Raw genomic sequence first — 19,397 nt, 5'->3', positions numbered from 1 at the left:
CTTGACTCCGGATGGCTTCCCGCTCGTATGAAGAGACGCGGTAAGCTGACAGTCGGCTAGGTTGGGCTCCATCTTCACTTATATTAGGGTGCTTCGCTAGAGGTGTCTGACGTAATTTTGAACTTGGCTAAAAACACTCCCTCTAGCGACATAGCAAATCGAGTAATCAGTCTTGATGTTCTGGTGGCAGCGCCGGGTTCATGTCGGAAGGTTGCGGCAGCTTGAAAGCATCTGCACGTGGTCTTTCAAACATGGCGACCGCGATCCCTTGACTTGCTTCTTCCGTTTCTTTGAGGAACGCAATTGCAGAGCCCTTGTTATGATGCTGGTACTCCTCGGTGAAATTGCTTAATTAAACTTTGGATTTGCATTCCTTAAAAGGCGTAATGCCTCTTGCGACGAAGACACCGCGGTTGAAAAGCAACCTTTGGTCACTCTCTATGATAGCGTCGATGTCAGAAGCAGCATCCTCACATTAGATGGCGATCATCAAGCTTGCGTGGGGTGGCAGGGTGGCGTGCTCGTCAGCGATCCTTACAGCAGCACGGTAATCGGGGTTCGGTTGCGGCGTCGTGGAGTGATCGTAGGAAAAAGTTATCGACTTCGTCTTCAGATTAATCATTTCGCCGTGGTCCGTCAAAAAGTTCATTCGGAGAATTACGTCGCGTGAGCAGTTAGGCAAAAAGACGAACTCAGCAGGGTACGTGGTGCCACCTATGCTAACGGGTGATATGCACGTTCCACTTGGCGTTACAAGATGGCCTCCGGCTGTGCGTATATACGGTCCTTCCCATCTTGTCCTAACAATCTTCAGCTAAACCGCGAATGATCCGCTCATCACCGAGTAGTCCGCTCTGCTGTCTGTGAGGGCGACTACATCAAAGCCTTCGATGGACAACTGGACGTCGAACGCCGCCTTCAGGAGTTCCGGTGCGTCGGGGCTTCGCATCTCGGGTTGTGCGTATAGACGGTCGGGCACTATGCGTCGTCCTCTTCGTCGTATTCTCAGCGGCAGGTTCGGTCATGTCGGGTACGCGTCGCGCAATTTTGCTGTCCTCCTGTTGAGAAGTCACGTGAGAGTTAGATCGGGTCGTCGGGCTGAGGGCATGTCGTGAATCATGGTCTTCAGTGAGTCGCTGCGTCATTGGAAGGTTTTTATTTTCCGCGGTCCTACAACTTTACCTCCAGAAGTTGCTGCTTTTAGTTTCCCCCGAGTTTGCTGGGGGACCTTCCACGCGAGAAGTCAAGTGCTGCGGTGCTTTGGCGACTGGTACGGGTTGGGCGACGGTTAACGGTTGAATCGGGCTTGTTCTCAGTTGCTGTTGGACAGGTCGCTCGGCACGTACGCGGCGTGGTGCGTCGACGGAGAAGCCTCGCAAACCGAGCCTCTTGTAGGGGCAACGACGGTAGATGTGGTCGGCCTCTCCGCAGTGGTAGCACAACGAACGATTAACGGGCGTTCGACACACTTCGGTCTTCCTTGGGGCGGGGGGTTGCACCGAAGTGGTCAGGCCGGCGACAGGGAACGACGGTACGGAGCCTCGTAACGATAGTGTGCAGGTGGGCGAGGGGAATGGACAGCAGCCGCTTAGGTCATGGCTTGCGACTCACGAGGTGTTACTGGCGTCGTTGACGTTCCCAGCGCTTGCTACAGTTCGACTCTAATGACGCCGGTAACTGACCCGAGATGTCGTTGGGGCGGCGTCTGGAGCAATTTCCGCAGCTCCTCTATCGCTATTTTGTGGATAGTATCGCATAGGCTATCTGCGGGAATGGGCATGCAGTCAACGGAATTCGCATTGGCCATGCCAACAAAGTTACGGTCATACTGCTTAGCACACATTTCGAGGGCTTTTTCAATGGTCGTGTCTTCGGTCACGAATTCGGCGTGGTCCTCATGTGCATAGGTTCGACTTCGCATCGGTTCGCAACGGTTCTACACACATAGCTCAAAAGTACTTGCATCCAGTTTTTTATAATAGGTTGGGGTTGGTGTGTCATACTGCTCCTGTTTATCGTGTTATTTCATATGTGATTGACTGTATTTGAGTGATGCAGTGTTAAATAAATATAATGCGGTTCGAGCGCGGTTCACCTTCACCATCATTTTTTTTCTCCAACACTGCTTGCCTGGTGGTGTCAACATGTTTAGCATTGCCAGAAAATTCGGTTTTAAAAACAACTAAGCGGGTATATTTACCGAAAGGATAATGCAAAGGCAGGGGACGTGTCCCAGGAACAAGAAGCTTCCACATAAGCTTGAAATCAGCTTGCCCTGGCAGAGAAAAGTACGCCATGCAACAAAATGCTCGTATTCATGTACACGAGGCGTCCAGAATACAAGACGAGTGACACCTTGCAGAAGACCATAAACCAATCTCGGAGAATGGACTGCTTGGTGTCGGCAATTTTGCTACGCCACCCGTATGTGCAACGTAGGACAAAATTTGCTCTGTGTAACCCCTCGCGGTTGGTATTGCCAGGCGAGTGGTTGACCACGATTTATCGGGAGGTGACGTCACGTAATCGTCGGCCAAGCGAAGAGGATGGAGGACACTTACCTCGGCTGCCGTATCGACCAGGAACAGGTGCCTTTCACGTTGTATAATAGCTGGAACTTCTTTTTTCACTTCTGCCAGACGATTGCCATCGTCATCAGCTTTATATCTAGCAACGAAGGGTTGACATGCGCTCTTGCTGCACTCTCATGATGCACGTGCAGCTTATTCAATTGGACCATCTTTCATATCTTATTGGACCATCTTTCATATCTTATCAGCACCATGCAATGACCTCGAGGTCATTGCATGGTGCTGATTTTCAGGACCAAGGGACTTCCAGAGGTGCGCTACACCGACGGGATTTTTGTTACCTTCAGCCACCTCTTCTCTGGAAAACAAGAATGATGCCGCCATATCATGAAACCCGTTTTGGAAGTTCATAGCCGTCCTAAGAAAAAGAATATGCGAGGCGAGCCCAATCCTGCTGATTCTTTCCCTTGCCGAAACATCGGATGTGCCTTCGCGACTACCTAACGGCCAGGAGGATGACGTCGACTTTTGCCCCAGAAGTAGGATTTCCAGCCTGTCAACGTTTTTTTTACGATGAGCCGGGTCATGGGGTCCTTCTTGAAAGACGATGGATCATCCGGGAACAACTAACATACTGGATGGTCATTAGGTTCATTTTTTCAATTTTTTGTGGCTGCTAGACGTACGCTGTAAGGCTTATTGATCAAGCGTCCGGGGAAACACGTTTTCGCTGCCACCCGAGAGCTACGGCTGAGACAGCGAGATGCTTGGCATCACGTAAACATGGAATATGGGGCATCCGCAACTGAAGTTTGGAAAGGAGATCAATCATACTACAGCAGAGGCGAATGAGAGGACATGCAATTTCAACCGCACCTGAGCAGTGAAGTTCGTTCCACGCTTGTCGGCGGTAGCGGGATTGGCAGGCACGGTCGCCAGCCGTGCCCGTAGCTGACATCACACTCAAGCGCCTCTCCATCGGAACATAAAAATTTACACTTTCTGTAGCTCCCGTGCGCATGCAACACCTGGGCTTCAGGCGCACAGTAGTGGAGTGCTCTGGGTTAATTTGCACAATCTTGGGATATTTGATGGGCGCTGAAACGACGATACAACCACGTTTTTGTGTTCCTCTGCGACAAGAGAAGCGTCCACCGCGGGCATATTTTGAACCCTTGACCTAGGGGTCAGCAGCGTCATGGCGTACCCAGTGAGCCACCACGACGTGTTCTTTACCAAAACTAATGCAGGCACATGCACCGGGTCGCCAGAATAATGCAAAAAAAAAAAATTTTGCCAGTCTCTGAAAAATTAAAGGCATACATTTTAGGCAGCAACAAACTAACACAAAACCCACTTTATTGCATGCAATTACATGATTGTTTGAACTATTTTTTATATTCCCGCTTTGCTGCTTCTTGTGCAGGCTGTGTTTGCCGCATGCGAAATGGCGCCATGCGTCCAAGTAAAAGTCACCCTAAAAAAGGTACACAGTTCTTCCTAAAGGACAGTCACGTAAGGCCTCCTGCTTGGGCCTAATTGTGGCCTGCCGTATATTCTTACTAAAAATGTTCGCCATGGCTCTACAGTCAGGCGGCAGAGCAGACCGCAAAATTGCCAAAAGACCATATCTTCAAATCGTCGCTCACCGTATGAAATGCCAAACCAAGAAAGGAGCATCAATGATATAATAAAAATATTGCTCAGGCAGCCCGTCATCATGATTGCAAAGGCTGCGTAACACAAACTTACCCGCACGAATAAAAATTGAATAGATGCCGCCATCAGGACGCATATAAATTGCCCTCCAGCAGGAAATATTTATCCTGAGCAGCACTGCCTTACGGTTAACTACGAGGGTGACAGAATGTTCAGTTTGGAAGGTTATCCAGGGTAAGGCCTTTAACTATATAAACGGAAAAAATAGCAGAAACCGAAAACTTCGGCTGCACAGCACAGTAGCAGGTGAATGCCGATAGGAGATGTCTTCATGCAGCAGAACCGCAATTGGCTATTCATTACGATGATTAATAATACGTCCACAAACGCTGTCCTAGAAACACTTTTGAAGCAATTAGAGAAACCGCTCTCCGGTAATGGCGCCGATGGTGTGTCTTGGAAAACAAATTTGGCACGGGTCATCGTATGGCAGAGAGCCACGCCCCTCCCCCTTGAAAAGAATTGATTTCACCCCATCACGGATGCGTCACCAATCTACCGACTCCGCGTAAAATCTGTCTACCACTATCAAAACTTTGCATTCAAGCCTACACACGAATAGGCATAATAACAGGATCAAGTTCACTTGAAGAAAGTTCTAAAGTCACGAGACCAATGGGTACACCGACTCCAGCATGTAATAAGTACTACGAGGCAACAATTGTCCTAGTTTACCACTCTGGCAACCTTTGTACCTACATGGCGCTCTTGCTGAGTAGGAAGAAGTGAAAGGTGATGCCGTCCTCTTGGCAATCCCACTACTCGAAGTATAGGCTTAAAAGGAGCCATAACACCATTACAAACTCTTGGCTGCCGAGAGAATACCTAATTGTTCGGTAAAATACTCCCATGCACTATAAAGAAAGTTAACCACGTCACCTGGGCACTTGGACAGGAGAGTCTGAAAGAGAACGAGGCACCCACCAAGAAGGACACAAACTCCCAAGCCCTGAACATTGCAGCCGCGACTACAATAAGGCCTTCCCCGAGGAACGGAAAGAACGTGGGGCAATCCTACTCCTTCGAACACGATCTTCCCCCGTGCTGCAAGACAATCTCAATCTCAAAGAATTGCAAACTCTCTGGAAAATTAGCGAAGACAAGTACTTCCAAATAAATGTGGGCTGAGATGTTCGGTGGGAACCTCATACATAAGCGTAAAACTCTGCTCAATTCGCGAAATATATCCCCTTTTCCACGCAACCAAGCATATATAAGGGTTTGATTATGGAAGAATAACATTACATAAACACTACCATCAAAACAGGGGAGACAGCTTTGGTCAGCCTACTAACGTAAGATCAGCGCGAGCTGATTCGGAGGGCAAGTGAACTAGAGCGGTGTGAGCGTCTTTATTACAGAGAAAGCAGAAAGGTATGCAAGCATGACTTCGCTGACATGCTATTCTACGGGTAAGGGGGAGAAGGGAACAAAGGAAGTAGATGGAAGAAGAGTAGGAGACAAGAAGAAAAAAATGAAGATTAGAAAGAAAAGAATAAAAATAAAAGTGAATGGAGTCCTGTTTAAAGGCGCTGAGTAAAACGTGACTGTACCCGCCAGGGAGATCGCTACAACGTTGTAGCGACGCAAATGTCCTCGAGATAATCAAATAATGCAGACAGGGCTTTCCGCTGGGAGGATGGTGAGTGGAATGGTCCAAGCATAATGGTTAGGGTTAATGGTCCAGGTTGGAGACATTCAATTCTTTGCTGTAAACTGCCGCTTGATTCAGCATAAGCGGAACATTCTATATGTTCGGTGGTATCGGGCGAGCCACAGTAGTAGCAGTATGGGTTGGAAGCCTGGCCTATAAGGATAAAGGAACCAATTTCTAAACACAGAATTACGGTGCAGTCGATAGTACAGTGTCTTCAGTCGGCGATGTAGCCGTTCCGGCAGCTTCAATCTTATAGACTGGTTTGAGCAATGTAGAAAGGCCTGATGAAACTCCGAAAAGAATGATAAGCCGTTTCTTTGAGCCAAAAATACTGCCTTAGTCATGGCTGAGGCATTATTCTTCGTGAAAAAATCCTCCTTGGCGTTCCCAATTCCAGGCCTTTGCGTGCAGCCCCATCCGCTTTCTGGTTGCGCGAAATTCCACAGTTGCGTGGGAGCCACTGTAGTGTCACACGATGTCCAGATACGAATGCGAGATGGTGGAGATACTTCATATCTCGTTGGGCATGTTTAAAAAGGCTGAAGGAGCTAGCGCGTTGCAGGGTCTGAAGAGCTGCTTTCGAATTTACAAAAAATGGTCCACTGTGTCGACTGCTGGCGAAGAATGTATCGGTAGGCTTCTTTTATCCCATGAAGCTCAGCCGACGTGGAAGATGTCGGCCGCTCAAGCCGGTATGATAGTGCTTTCCCATCTGATGGAATAAAAGTTCCTGATGAACTGCACTGAGATGTGGCCGACTCATCTATAAAAATGTGATTCGTAATGTGCCGCAAAGTAATGTGCCGCCTTTTTACCGACTGTGGTCTTTGTTGGACATAATAAAGGAAACGTTTTAGGTCTGTTTTTTGATCTGTCTATTGTTATCTGTGTCTGCGTGTCGCTTTATTCAGCCGCCTCATAAACAGTTAAAGAAGTATCAAATCAGACCGGTAAATTGGCAAAATAGTTAGAAAAATAGTAAATGTGCCAACACTATTCAGCAAGAACCAACAAACAAAGAGAAAGACAGAAAAGAAGAACGAATGAAAGAGAGAAAGAAATAAAGAAAGAAACAACGAACAAATGTAAGAATGCCTAGGTGTTTGCAGTAAAACACTATACATAACAGATACCAGCATTATTCTCTGCACGTGTCAAGGGCACGAAGGATATCGTTTATTGAGGACGTTTGCAGTGAAGCGAGCAGTTGTACTTCTTGTAATCGTAAATATAGTCATTGTACTTTTCGGCTCAACCCGGTGGGCGTCTTATTATCATTAAGAGGATAATTTCAACATTCTTTTTTATGATTTGAAGGTTTCATATAGCCCAGTGGTAGTGAGTGGGACAGATGAAAGATTGTTGTGCAGCTTGAAGAATGCCCTTCCCTGTCAGTGCCACTGACAATCTAAACCTTTCTGGCAATTCCTCTAAGATTTTTAAATCATGAACTTGCAACAAAAGTAAACGTGAATATTATTGTTTGTATCGTCAAAAACTTCCAGGTATGTAAATGGTATAAAAATTGACATAAGGTTCGGTTACACCCCCGTTAAGGCATTCTCCTAACTACATAGGGATAATAACATGGTTTCAGCAAACACAGCACCCGTAGACGTTTGACGTTTATGAACTCTAAGTACTGCCCGTAAAAAATTTAACAGATGTAATAACACAGCCGTGTACAGTGGAACCCCGTTGTTACGTTTGTTTCACCGGACCGGGAAAAGAAAACGTAACAGAGGGGAAGCGTTAGAGTTAGGAAAGCCACGAAAATGGGCCGGCTTCTAACTGGCGTGGTTAAATAACCCCTTATCTAGAGCTACATTGTAGCCAACTTGACTTCTGCCCTTTAGGCCAAATGTAGCGGCATTTTTCTGCATTTTATGTGCACATTTAGTTCTGCCTAGAGCAATTATTACTGGCGTCAGCTCATGTTAGTCGTGGTAAAATCACTGCACTGCTCGCTAACTTCCACCCTACACGCGAAGGTGGACAAGAAATCACGCGTTTTGCAATACCCGTATTTCTCCCTCGCCGTTCCGACCATCTGAATGGGTGGCGTAGAAAGCGCAGTGCGTAGAGTGGTGGTGTAGAAAGACTGGCGCAGGTGTCGATTGGAGTTGTGTAGGAAGCGCCGAGAGTAGCAAAGAAGGGGCAGCAGACGACGGGCGGAGACCAATCTCAACGCTACCACAGCGCCACCGCCTGGTCGGCGGCAGCACCGGCGAATGCCGGGGTACTGGAAGGCCGGGCTCATTGCCAACCGATCTAATCTAAAAACAATTCCCGGTACTATTACAACAGTGTGGCGGCGCTAACATCACCCACTTCCGGCGTTCCCAACTAAAAGGTTTGTTGTAAGGTCAGTCATGATCGTGATAGCACTTTAGACGGAAGGCCACGGCCCCTCCAACTCGCCTACGTCTTATTGTAGCCAGTTCAGTAACAAAACCTACCCAAGACTCATCAAAAGCGAAAATGGCGGTGCAAAAACTGCTTCGGAGTTTGAGGTTGCGACGCATTATACGGGAATGAGCCCACAGTAGCGATGTTACAACGAGGTTCGCAATACGTTATATTATTGGAGCTATGCCGGAAACGATGGCACTCAACGTAACAGACTGGAATATGCAAGTGAGGAACGTAACAGTGGCGTGCTGCTATGTTTACATAAATAAATTACGTCAGTGTAGAGAAAACCATGCCCTTACCAAAAATTACTGTTCGCACACACACGCAGATCTCCGTTTTAAAGGAATATTAGAACTGGCTTGGTATTCCGCAATATTTCAACAATCTCGGGAAAAATGTGTACTAGATGTATAGAAAAACGCAAAATAATAACATATGTTCATTGAGTACAAAAACAAATTTATCCAGTTGGTGCTCAGAGAGCATTTCAAAATCTTTTGCAAGTATAATATTTTATTGCAAAATGGCGAGATTTCTTGAACGCATTGCGTGTGCTGAAACGTAAATTATTGCCGGGAAACCAATGGTATAACAGAATTCCCGGCCAAGCGGTTCTACTAAGATTTTTTTCTATGAGAAAAGGCAGTGTCAAGTAATAAGATTCCTCCATAGAAACAAAACTGTTTGTTTCGCATGCGTAAATGTGAGCGCACTCGGTTCGTCGCTTCCTAATATCCCTCTTAACGATACAAAAAAATAACTGCGAATTCAATATTTCTTTTTATGCTCTCAGTATTAGCAGATGTTGCTTCACTGAATAAAGTAATCGTCTAGTGCATGCTTGGCATGCATCGGTAATAGCGCATGAAAAAGTACGATGCGGATTCTATTCTTGGAAACAAAACGTATCAGATAACAGCTATATTTTCAGCAAAAACCGAACGCAAAAAAAACAGCAAAAAAACATATTCAAAGACCTACCCCCTGCTTCAGACCAGAACAAACTATGGTAAGCTGATGTATCCGATAAAAAAATAGCTGTTCAACAGCTCCGCAAGCACCTTTCTTATGGGTGGCAGATCGGTCCGTTAACCAATGGGACATTTACGTTGCATGCATAGTTGTAAAAATAAAAAAAGAGGCTGTGAATTTATACTAAACGCTACAAAGATCTTTTGAAGCGTGTAATACTGTCATTACACTATACGAATGATTGTTTTTATTATATAGAAAATACATCACAAACATATTAACACTTTTTATTTGGTTCTACACGAAGCTGCGCAATTTCATCAACTGGTTTTCAGAATACATATGAACCCTTAACAAAACAAACGCAAAACATCTCCTGAATTGCAATGACCACAAACGTTTCCCCCTTAATAAGCGCAGCAACGCAAGAAATTGCCATTTTAACAACCCTAGTTATCCTGCTACTTACAGTTCTACACATAAAATTGATGCGTGACATATAAAAAAATCAAGCCATCTTCTTGAAGTGAATGATGATGAGAGGGGCGAAGCTAAAATGCTTATCGGTAAAACAGTAAAACATTGTTATAGGTCTTCCTGACGGCGCGCACCATCTGAATGAGTGAAGGACATAAGGTGGGTTCGTAGCCATGCTCACGCCTTGGTTTGTAGCGGAGTAGGAACGGCGCCACGTACCTCACGTCGCGGCCAGAGAGTCGTGGGATCGAAACCGGGCGCCGCCGCTTCAAGACCACCACTCCTGGCCCGCAAGGCTTGAGACTTCCCACCACTCCGTTGACAAGCGCGTCTACGACGTCGATTTTTGTGGTGATTATATAGGGCATGTTTGGGACGATAACAATCCCCATGGGAAAGTTGGCGAATTCGGTGTGTGACATTTTAGAAACCTTAGCCATCGCCTTCTGCAGAGCGTCTTGTGTAACGAACCCCCGGTAAGTGTCTTGAGCTCGCAGGCAACGAACGACAACCTCTTCTTCTTCCTCTCCTCCTTGTTGGGTAGCAACGAAGACGTTGAACGTTTTGACCTCTTCAGCCAATCTTTGGTTGGCCAATCCCTAGAGTGATCCTGCCACAATCATCACGGTGGTGCCGTGTACAGCAGCAACGAGCGACGGGAAAGGGACGGAGCAACAGGACCTCCACCTCTAAAACCACCAACTGCTCCTACAAAGCATCCCCATTATTCTCTTACCGTTGGGCCCATCAACCAATAAAATTCTGGTTCCGGTAGCATTGTTTCCAAATCGAAATTCCCTTATCTGACTCTGTTGCTCTATTTCCATGATGCCAATAAGCAGTTTGATTAGTTGTTGATATTTACTTTGGATAAACAATGTATAGTTCTATTGGCCTTCTACGTAAGTTTTCATTTATTTGCTTATCTTATAGCAGTGGTTTCGATGCTGTGTTGATATTTAGGCAGGGTGAAGGTGACAAAAATCATTGTAGATACATAGATAGAATAACGGGTTTTAGCCATGGTAAAATCATACCGGTGTCATATTAAGTGCTTCGCCTTAGCAAATTTTTTATATATGTTTCTACGTCTAATAATCTACTTCTTCTTATAGCGACGATATTGTTCTTAAAAGATCATATTTTCGCATTAAAAATTGGCCGCGTATCTGCTCCTTTTGTTGCAAACGCCGTCGAAAGACGATAGTCTTTATCCGCTTTTGCGAAGTAAATGCCTGCCTTCGCTTTCCCGCTCACCTCTCATGTTCCTCTTGCGCCGCGCTCCTCCCAAGGTATAGACGCCAAATGTTTGGCTTAAATCATTTTAAATTTCCCGCGTTCCACTGCTCCAAACCGGGTGTCTCGATGCGAAAGCTGTCGTACAGCAAAGACGAGCGTTAATCGAGGCGCCCTATTTTAACGTTTATAGAACCGCGTTTCCCTACTCCACGTGCGTTGCAAGCAGAACGTGAAATTTATCTAGTGGAACCTTGCGTAACTGTTGCCGGTTGATTTCTTAAAATGGCACCAGAAGCTATAGTGGCGCGGGCGACAGCAGGCGATGGCGAAGTGAATTCTTTTTCTGCAGTTGATAAAGTATTTAATTTCGCAAAAGACAAGCATGTTTGATTTTTTTATGAAGGAACATTGCAAATATCACTTCTGTATTGATTTGTCGTCTCATATTTGCGTAATGTCTTGTTCTTCTTCAACAATGTTGACAAGTGTTAACATTACACCGGATATAGATGGTTAGATTTAGCTGTGGCTATATAAGACTATTGCGCAGGCATTGTTTTGCTTTAGCCGGGTGGCTGAATCGAGTCACAGACAGACAGACGGACAGACAGACAGACAGACAGACAGACAGACAGACATACAGACAGGCCAAAATTTCTGGGTTTAAGTAGCCCAATAACGACTATCGTCTTTACAACTCTTGCCCATGACTGTGTACTTCCTCCCCTTCCATGCATTTCCACATTTGCTTCTGAGCGGTATAAACGAGTTATTCATCCTCATCATGATTTAGTATACCCTTAAATGCCCCTTGCGGGGTATTACATAAGGGGGTATTACGGGTCAGGTGAGGTTACTGTGAGAGAGAAAGAGGTTCTCAGCTTGCACCACATATGTATCGCAGAGAGAGAAAGGTAAGGGGAGGGGGCAGAACTATGGGTTGAGGTAGTGGTACAAAGGTGGTTTGGGCAGGAAAAGGAAGGGGTAATGGGGAAGAGAAAATAGATCAGCGTCCACCACCCGGGAACGGGAGAACTATCCGCGGGCTTTTTCTTTTTTTGAAAATTAAAGGAAACTTTTCTTGTTTGAAACGAAAAATCAGAAAACTCTACAAGTATTAAACGAAAAATAACAAACACTAAACCTTACGAACACTTCAATCGAAAAATTATTCTTCACTGTCGACTAGGATCCTTGGTAGACGTCTTGTCTTGTTTGTTCTTGTATTTGAACTTTGCTTGATTATTGATTCTTTGATCTTGGTTTTTTAACTTGTTCTTCATGATTTGTTCGTGACCTGACTTTACCTGGTATATAGATCTGTTAAGCGTGATGGTTTGGGAATATGTGTTGTTGGTGTTCTGTTTGGTTTCCTTGTGTTGTTATGGTGTAAGAAGGGAATGACTGGAGATGTGGTTGGAGGAAGCCGCACCAACAAGGCGTTTCTGCCCCATCCCCGTATCATATCCCTTCGTTTATGTTGTCGGGATTGATCGTGTTGGGTTTCTGTTATGTTTGGTTTATTCTTATGCTTGTAGAATGAATTCGTTTTTTTTAAAACGAACTCTTCTAAAGTTACTCTTGTTTACTATTTCTTATTATGGCTTATTCTGGCCTATCCTGGCTACACTTGCATGTAAATGCCTGTAATATTCAGAATGTTGAAAAATAAAACGGGAATCTACTATGCCCTGTCAGGGCTTGGGAAGCGTAGAGGTTTTTAGGAAAGTGGTCCAGAATAAGATTTACGTTCTTATTCCACCTATAAGCATAACTTTTTTTGCAATCTTTATTCCACACCTTATTCCACTCCTGGTTTAACTTGGTATGTAAAAGTTTTGAAAAGAATGATTTTGGTATTGGAACAAAAGTTGGTTCTCCGTTTCTTGCGGCTTCTTTCGCCAATTCATCTGCAAAGTTATTGCCTATTGAGAAGCTGTGTGCTTTTACATAACTCAGTTTTATACTTACTGCTGCCTTCTCTCTAAGGACTAATTTTAATTCGTTAAATATTAGATTTGTGTTAAGTAGGTTTTTTAGTGCATAGAGTACCGATCAACTATCGGTAAATAGTCGATGGCTATTGTTTGCTTTGTTTGTAAGTAGAAATTTTATTGCTTTTTAATGGCTATTAGTTCAGCTTCGTAGTTGGAGCTGTATTCTGGAAGCTTAAATTTTTCCGCTCTTACTATTTGGTTGTTATTGTTAAATATTAAAAACGCTGCTCCTACTTCGTTTTCCGTCTTTGAACCATCCGTATATATACGGTAGTCTACTATTTCTTCTGTGGGAGGGAGTATATTACCGCTTTTATTTGCTGGGTGATCTGTTAAGAGATCCTATTTTTTCACGATTTGATTACTTGTGCATAGCTTGTCGTCACATGAAAATATTTTACCCTCTTTTAGTACTACATAATGTTCAATTTCCTTTTCAATTGTTAGATACACTGCCGGGATTTTTGTCACAATGTTTAAGGACAGGTTTGATGTTGTTTTAAAAGCTTTTTCTATTATTTGTAATGGTAACCTTTGGATCGCCTGTAGTTTCCTTATAATAGTTACCTTCCGAGTGTACCACACCCGTGCTGTGTAGGTATGAATTCTTTCAATGGCTCTATTACACATAACTCGCACTAATTCTCTTTTTCAACTCTTGTCGTCGTTTGCGTCCTATCCAGGTAGCTATTTTTTTATTTATATATTTTAGATGAGGCAAAAATGTTAACTTATTGTTTATTAATACACCGAGTAACTTTATTTCGTTGACTGTTCTTATTCTTGTTGAACCTATTTCTAGTAAAGGTGGATGGATTCCATACTGTTATCCTACTATTATTGCTTGTGATTTGTCAATATTTATTGTTATTCCTTTGCTTACAGCCCAGTCATTATTTATTCTTAATACTCTGTTTTTTCTCCTGCATCTTTTATTGATTTAAACTGAACGATGATTACTATATCATCTGAAAAAGCTTGGATGTGGGTTTCATATGGAAGTTCTTTATCTAGTAAGTCAGCAATGGTGATATTCCAGTATAGTGGACTAAGTGGTGAGCCTTCTGGCGAGCCCACGTCTAATGGCTTAATAACCATAATATTGTCAGATTCGTAGACAGTCTTCCTCCTTGTAAATAGACTATGTGTTGGATGGATGGATGGAATAAACTTTATTTAAGACGAGCTTTAGTTGCTGATGTTAGGGGCACCTGCCCTGTGGGGGGTCTTCTTCAGTCCGGAAAACCCAGGTCCTCGCTGGCTGCTCTTGCTCTTCGTACCAGGTCTCGCTGGTCGGAGAGGTCTGAGCTGGTCAGCCGGGCCACCCACTGCTCGTAGGTGGGGTTGGGGTTTGGGGGGAGGCTAGGGGTTTGTGAGCACTCCCATACCATATGGTATAGCGTGCTGGGCTGGGTGCAGAATTTGCAGGTTCCGGGATAGAGGGTGGGGTGGATTGCGTGTAGAATAGTGCCATGCGGGTATGAGTTTGTTTGTAATTGGCGCAGAGTGGTGGCTTCGGTGCGGGTCAGTTCGGGGTGAGGTGCAGGGTAACTTCTGCGCTCGTGGCGGTGGTGAGCCAAGATGTCTGTGTAGTTTAACAGCGGCTCAGGTCTTGGAGCGTTGCCCTCTTGAGAAATGGCCCGGAGTGTATGTGCGCGGGCCGCGGCGTGCGCCGCTTCATTTCCCTCAAAGGACTCGTGTCCGGGGGTCCAGACAAGTTGGATTTGCGGTAGCGTCTTAGCGGAACGTAGGATGTTGAGCGCAGAAGGACATATTCGGCCAATAGTGTAGTTTCTGCATGCTGCTTGGGAATCTGTAATTATCGTGAGGAATTCCTCTTCATCCTGGTGGAGGGCAGTAGTTGCGGCCAATGCGATGGCTAGTTCTTCAGCAGTTTCTGTGCTTGTAGTGCCAATCGTTGCTGCTGTTAGTTCTGTTCCATGGGAGTCAATTACACTGATTGCGTGAGCGGGTTTGTGCGGGTACGGGGAGGCGTCGGTATACCGGGTGTCAGGTTGCCCAGCATACTTATTTTGGAGGGCTCTGACGCGGGCGGCGCGTCGTGCATGGTTGTAGATGGGATTCATGTTGCGTGGTATTGGAGCGACTCTGATGGTTTTCCGGATGTTGAGAGGGATGCGCTGTTTCTGGTCCTGTGGTGGCGGAACCATGTATCCCAAGCGGGCGAGGGTAGTGCGTCCAGTTCTGGTGAGTTTGAGGCGTGACAGCTGAGCGACATTGTGGGCTTCTTGCAATTCTTCCCATGTGTTGTGAAGTCCAAGTTGGAGTAATTTGCGTGTGGCCGTTTTCGGGGGTAGACCCAGTGCAGCTTTGTAGGCTTGCGTAATCATAATGTTTAGCTTCTCTTTTTCAGCATTTTTTAGGGCTAGGTATGGCGCACCATAAGTCATTCGACTAGTCAGGATAGCTTGGATTATGCGCGTGGTGTCGGCTTCTTTGAGGCCGTATCGGCGATGAGAGACCCGCCGAATGATGCTGACCAACTGATTCAGAGTTTGTTGTAGATGAAGAATAATGTGAGAGCCGGAGCCGTCCTTCGGGATGTTGAGGCCTAGAATTCGGAGGTGAGATACTTTAGGTACAGGTTGGTTATTTATGTGCAGGTCAGGTTCCGGGATTGCTTGTTCCTGGCTTTTGCGAGTTCTTTTACATAGAGTGAGGAGTGCGGATTTTTCAGGGGCGCATTCTAAACCACGAGATTGCAAGTATCGTTGGGCAATCTGTATTGCTTCTTGGAGAGCGTCCTGTTGGGTGCCTGTGGAGCCCATGGGGGTCCACATAGTCAGGTCATCTGCGTATATTGCATGCTTTAGGTTTGGGATGCGTTGAAGGAGAGGTGGCAGATCCTTCATGGCAATGTTGAATAATAGGGGGATATGACTGAGCAATGTGGGGTTCCCTTTGGTATTGTTGAGAAAGTGGGGGAGCGAAGGTGTCCGATGCCTATTGTTGCAGTGCGGTCATTGAGGAAAGAGGATACGTAGTTGTAGGTCCGTTGGCCACAGTTTGTTGAAGCCAGGCCAGCGCAGAGAGCGTCGTGGGAGATGTTGTCGAAAGCTCCCTTGACGTCTAGAGCCAATATGGATTTCTTGTTTTGATTGCTGAGGTTGTCTATGATGTCTTCTTTTAGTTGGAGTAAGATGTCCTGTGTTGATAGGGGTGGTCGGAAGCCGTACATCGTGTCTGGGAAGTAGTCATTCTCTTCTATGTGTGAAAGTAGTCGGTTGTGAACTAGATGCTCAAAAAACTTTCCGATGTGTTATTTTATTTTAAATTACTCTAAGATTTGTATTCTTCTAGTTTTTTGTTACAATAATTGGGTTAATAGAGTTGAATGCGTTCCTAATGTCCAAAGACACGATTAAGGTGTTCGTTTTGTCTAGTTTCGCTCTTTTTTATTTCTTGTAAAGCCTCTATTGTTGATGTATTATGAGTAAAGCCATACTGATATTTATTAAAAGGTTAATTTTTTAAGAGATGTTGATATAGTCGGTCCTTAACTAACTTCTCCAGAACTTTACCTAGGATGGAATTAATAGCTTTTGGGCAAAATTTACTTTTCTCGCATGTCTCGTCTGGTCTTGTTTTGGGGATAAGTATTACCTTTGATTCCTTCCATCTTTCTGGAAAATAACCGTTCAAAAAGCAGGCGTTAAATAATTTCAAAAAGAACTGTTTGTGTTTCCTGAAGATAGCTTGGATAACAGTGCTTCTAAGCTTGTCCGGTCCTGGTTTTATATCTTTCCTAAGCTTATCCACAGCTAATGTTACTTCTAATTCAGTAAATGGGGTGTCCCTACTTCCTGGATGTTCTCCATCACCTGGCCATTCCGTTTGACTACTACTAGTATTCTTATCTCCTGTTCGTTTCACCGTCTGGTGCTCCTATACTTGTGGTGTTTGTTCTGGGTATAGCTTCCCTAGTAAGTATTTTATTGTCTCTTGGAGAGTTTTTGTTATCTCTCCATCTTCTTTTACTATGCTGTTAAAGGTTACTTTATTCTTCAATTGATTTGGTGCGATTTTGTATGTAAGTTGAAAGGATTTTTTGTTAATTTTAACGTTATGCATTCCAACTATTCTTTTTTGCTAGCTGTATCATGTTGTAGCATTCGTGCTCTTTGTAGTATTTCTTCTTATACTTGTCTCTCATGTTTCCTCTAGCTTTTTGGTATCTTCTCCTATATGCCCTTACTCCTTTGCGTTCAATCTCTAACTCCATGTTCCACCACGAGTTCAGTTTTTGTTTGGGTGGTTTTTTCGTTTTCCTGTACTTCGCTCTCAGTTTCTCAAGCTTGTTACAAAATGTATTAATTACGTTTTCTATTTCATCTGCCGTTCTAATCCTATTTTGTACTTCTTCGAACCACACGTCGTTTCTATTTCAGCTGTCATTCTAGCTTCACCTTTAAACTTTTCTCAATTAGCCACGATAAGCATTAGCGACGATAAGCTCTAAAACTGTTTCCCCTCATTCATCAGTTGTCTGGCTGCCCCAGATTTGGTTTAGCGTGTTAAAGTCTTATTATACGTCTACCGACCTATGTTTTTGTACTACTTCTATTTTTGAAAGTTCTCTGTTGATGTCTCCGTTTGGTGGGCTGTAAAAACTTAATATTAGTATTTCTCTGTTCCCCTTTGTTATTTTAGCTGCCACTAAGTTTTTAGCTATAAAAACTGGGAACACTGAGAGGTTTTTGCGGATTATAATGGCAGATTTGCGGTCTTTGTTCGCTGCTATTATGATATGTTTAAGAGAAAATCCTATTATTTTTTTGAGGGTATAAGGTTCTTGTAATAAAGAAATATCTAATTGTTCATCTTGATGGAAATTAATGAGGGATTGAGTTGCTTTGTATGCTCTAGCTAAGTTAACCTGGAGTACGTTGAGTTCCATTTGTGAGTTAAGTACTACGTTTTCAGTTATGCTAGTCGTTTTAGCTAAGGCGAGAGATGATCCTCTTACATTCCTGTTCAATCTTGTACCGGTAGAACGAACAGTCCCAGGACATCAATTCGGGATCTCTGCTTTGCTCTCTGCCATCCAGGTCGCAGGCGTGACAGTGGATGTCTTTCCTGCATTCGTCTGTCTTGTGGCCCCGTTGCCCACACTTTGCGCAGCGTATCGAGGCTTCACAATTTATAGCGTTGTATCCATGTTCTGCACAGTTGGTACATTGCGGTAAGAAGAAATGATCAAAAACTCGGCATCTGCTCCATCCGACGTAGAGGTGTGACTTGTTGTTTAGCGCCTTGTGTTCATCTTTGTTAAGTGACAAAATTGCTGTTGTTCCTTGTCTTCGTTTCCAGGTTTTCTTGACCTCGATATCTCTAGTAGTCAAAGTAAGTTGTTTTGTTCAATAATCGTTTACACGATCGTTCCTGCTTCCTCTTCTTCGTCAGTTCCAATCACTTTTATTGGGTATTTATTTTCCTCAGGTCTCTTGATTTCAAAGTCCTTTGTTTTTCCTTGGAGGTGCGTCTGAATCTTCGCTGAGCCTTCCTTCGATGTGGTGGTTATTATTAAACAATCCTTTCCCAGGTTTCATTGTAGTGTCTCGGAGACCAAACTCAGGTGGATGGATGCTCTTTTTGATTAACGATGCCACCTTTTGTTTGCCCATGGTCCCCGAGGACACATCCAGTGCGTAGGTTGGCTTCCTCTCTTCTGGTTTATCTGGTTCGTTTTCGGGAGTGTCTTGCTCTCTCTTGCTTTCGTACTGTTTTTCTAGTTGGCTAATTTGTCGTCTTTGGTAGGCCAGTTCCTCATGGGTATTACGCGGGGTATCAAGCGTAAAACAAACTTGTTTTACGCCAACAGTAGAAAGCATTCAGAGACTTCTCCAAATTTGACATATCGCCGTCAACGATATGGAGCGTAAGTATAGCCGATAAACGGCAGTATAGATGCGTGCAATCATGCGCAATTATTTTAAATAAAATAAACGGTACTGAAAGAAAAAAATGAAGGCTTGATTCTAATAGTAGTTGTGGCTAAAACTGTATCTCATCCCGAATTCACACTCAGACATCGCATTTATTTTTTGTAATTGCAGTTTCTATGTCCGTATTTGTCTCCACAATATTACAATACTTCCGTCCCATTTGCGTTTCATTGCGCACAACTGCTTCTTCTGGGTATGTGGGGATCATCTTGGCTTAACAATGTCATTCATTTGAAATTGATTTTGTTTGCGAGTGGTTTCACAAAATTTTGCCTTTTTGGGACAAGTACAACCTTTTCCGCAGGCCGTTTTATTCCTGGGGTCACACTAAAAAAGAAAAAAATATTTCTCTAACATTACTGACCAGAAACATTCAAACCTCAATTTTTGACAAAAAGTATTTCAAAATCAATTCAAAAATTTT

The sequence above is a fragment of the Haemaphysalis longicornis genome, unplaced genomic scaffold, assembly GCF_048455015.1.
Source record: "Haemaphysalis longicornis isolate Haplotype H1 unplaced genomic scaffold, Haemaphysalis longicornis Haplotype H1 scaffold_6, whole genome shotgun sequence".
NCBI classification, from domain to species: Eukaryota; Metazoa; Arthropoda; class Arachnida; order Ixodida; family Ixodidae; genus Haemaphysalis; species Haemaphysalis longicornis.
This window is presented reverse-complemented; position numbering follows the sequence as displayed.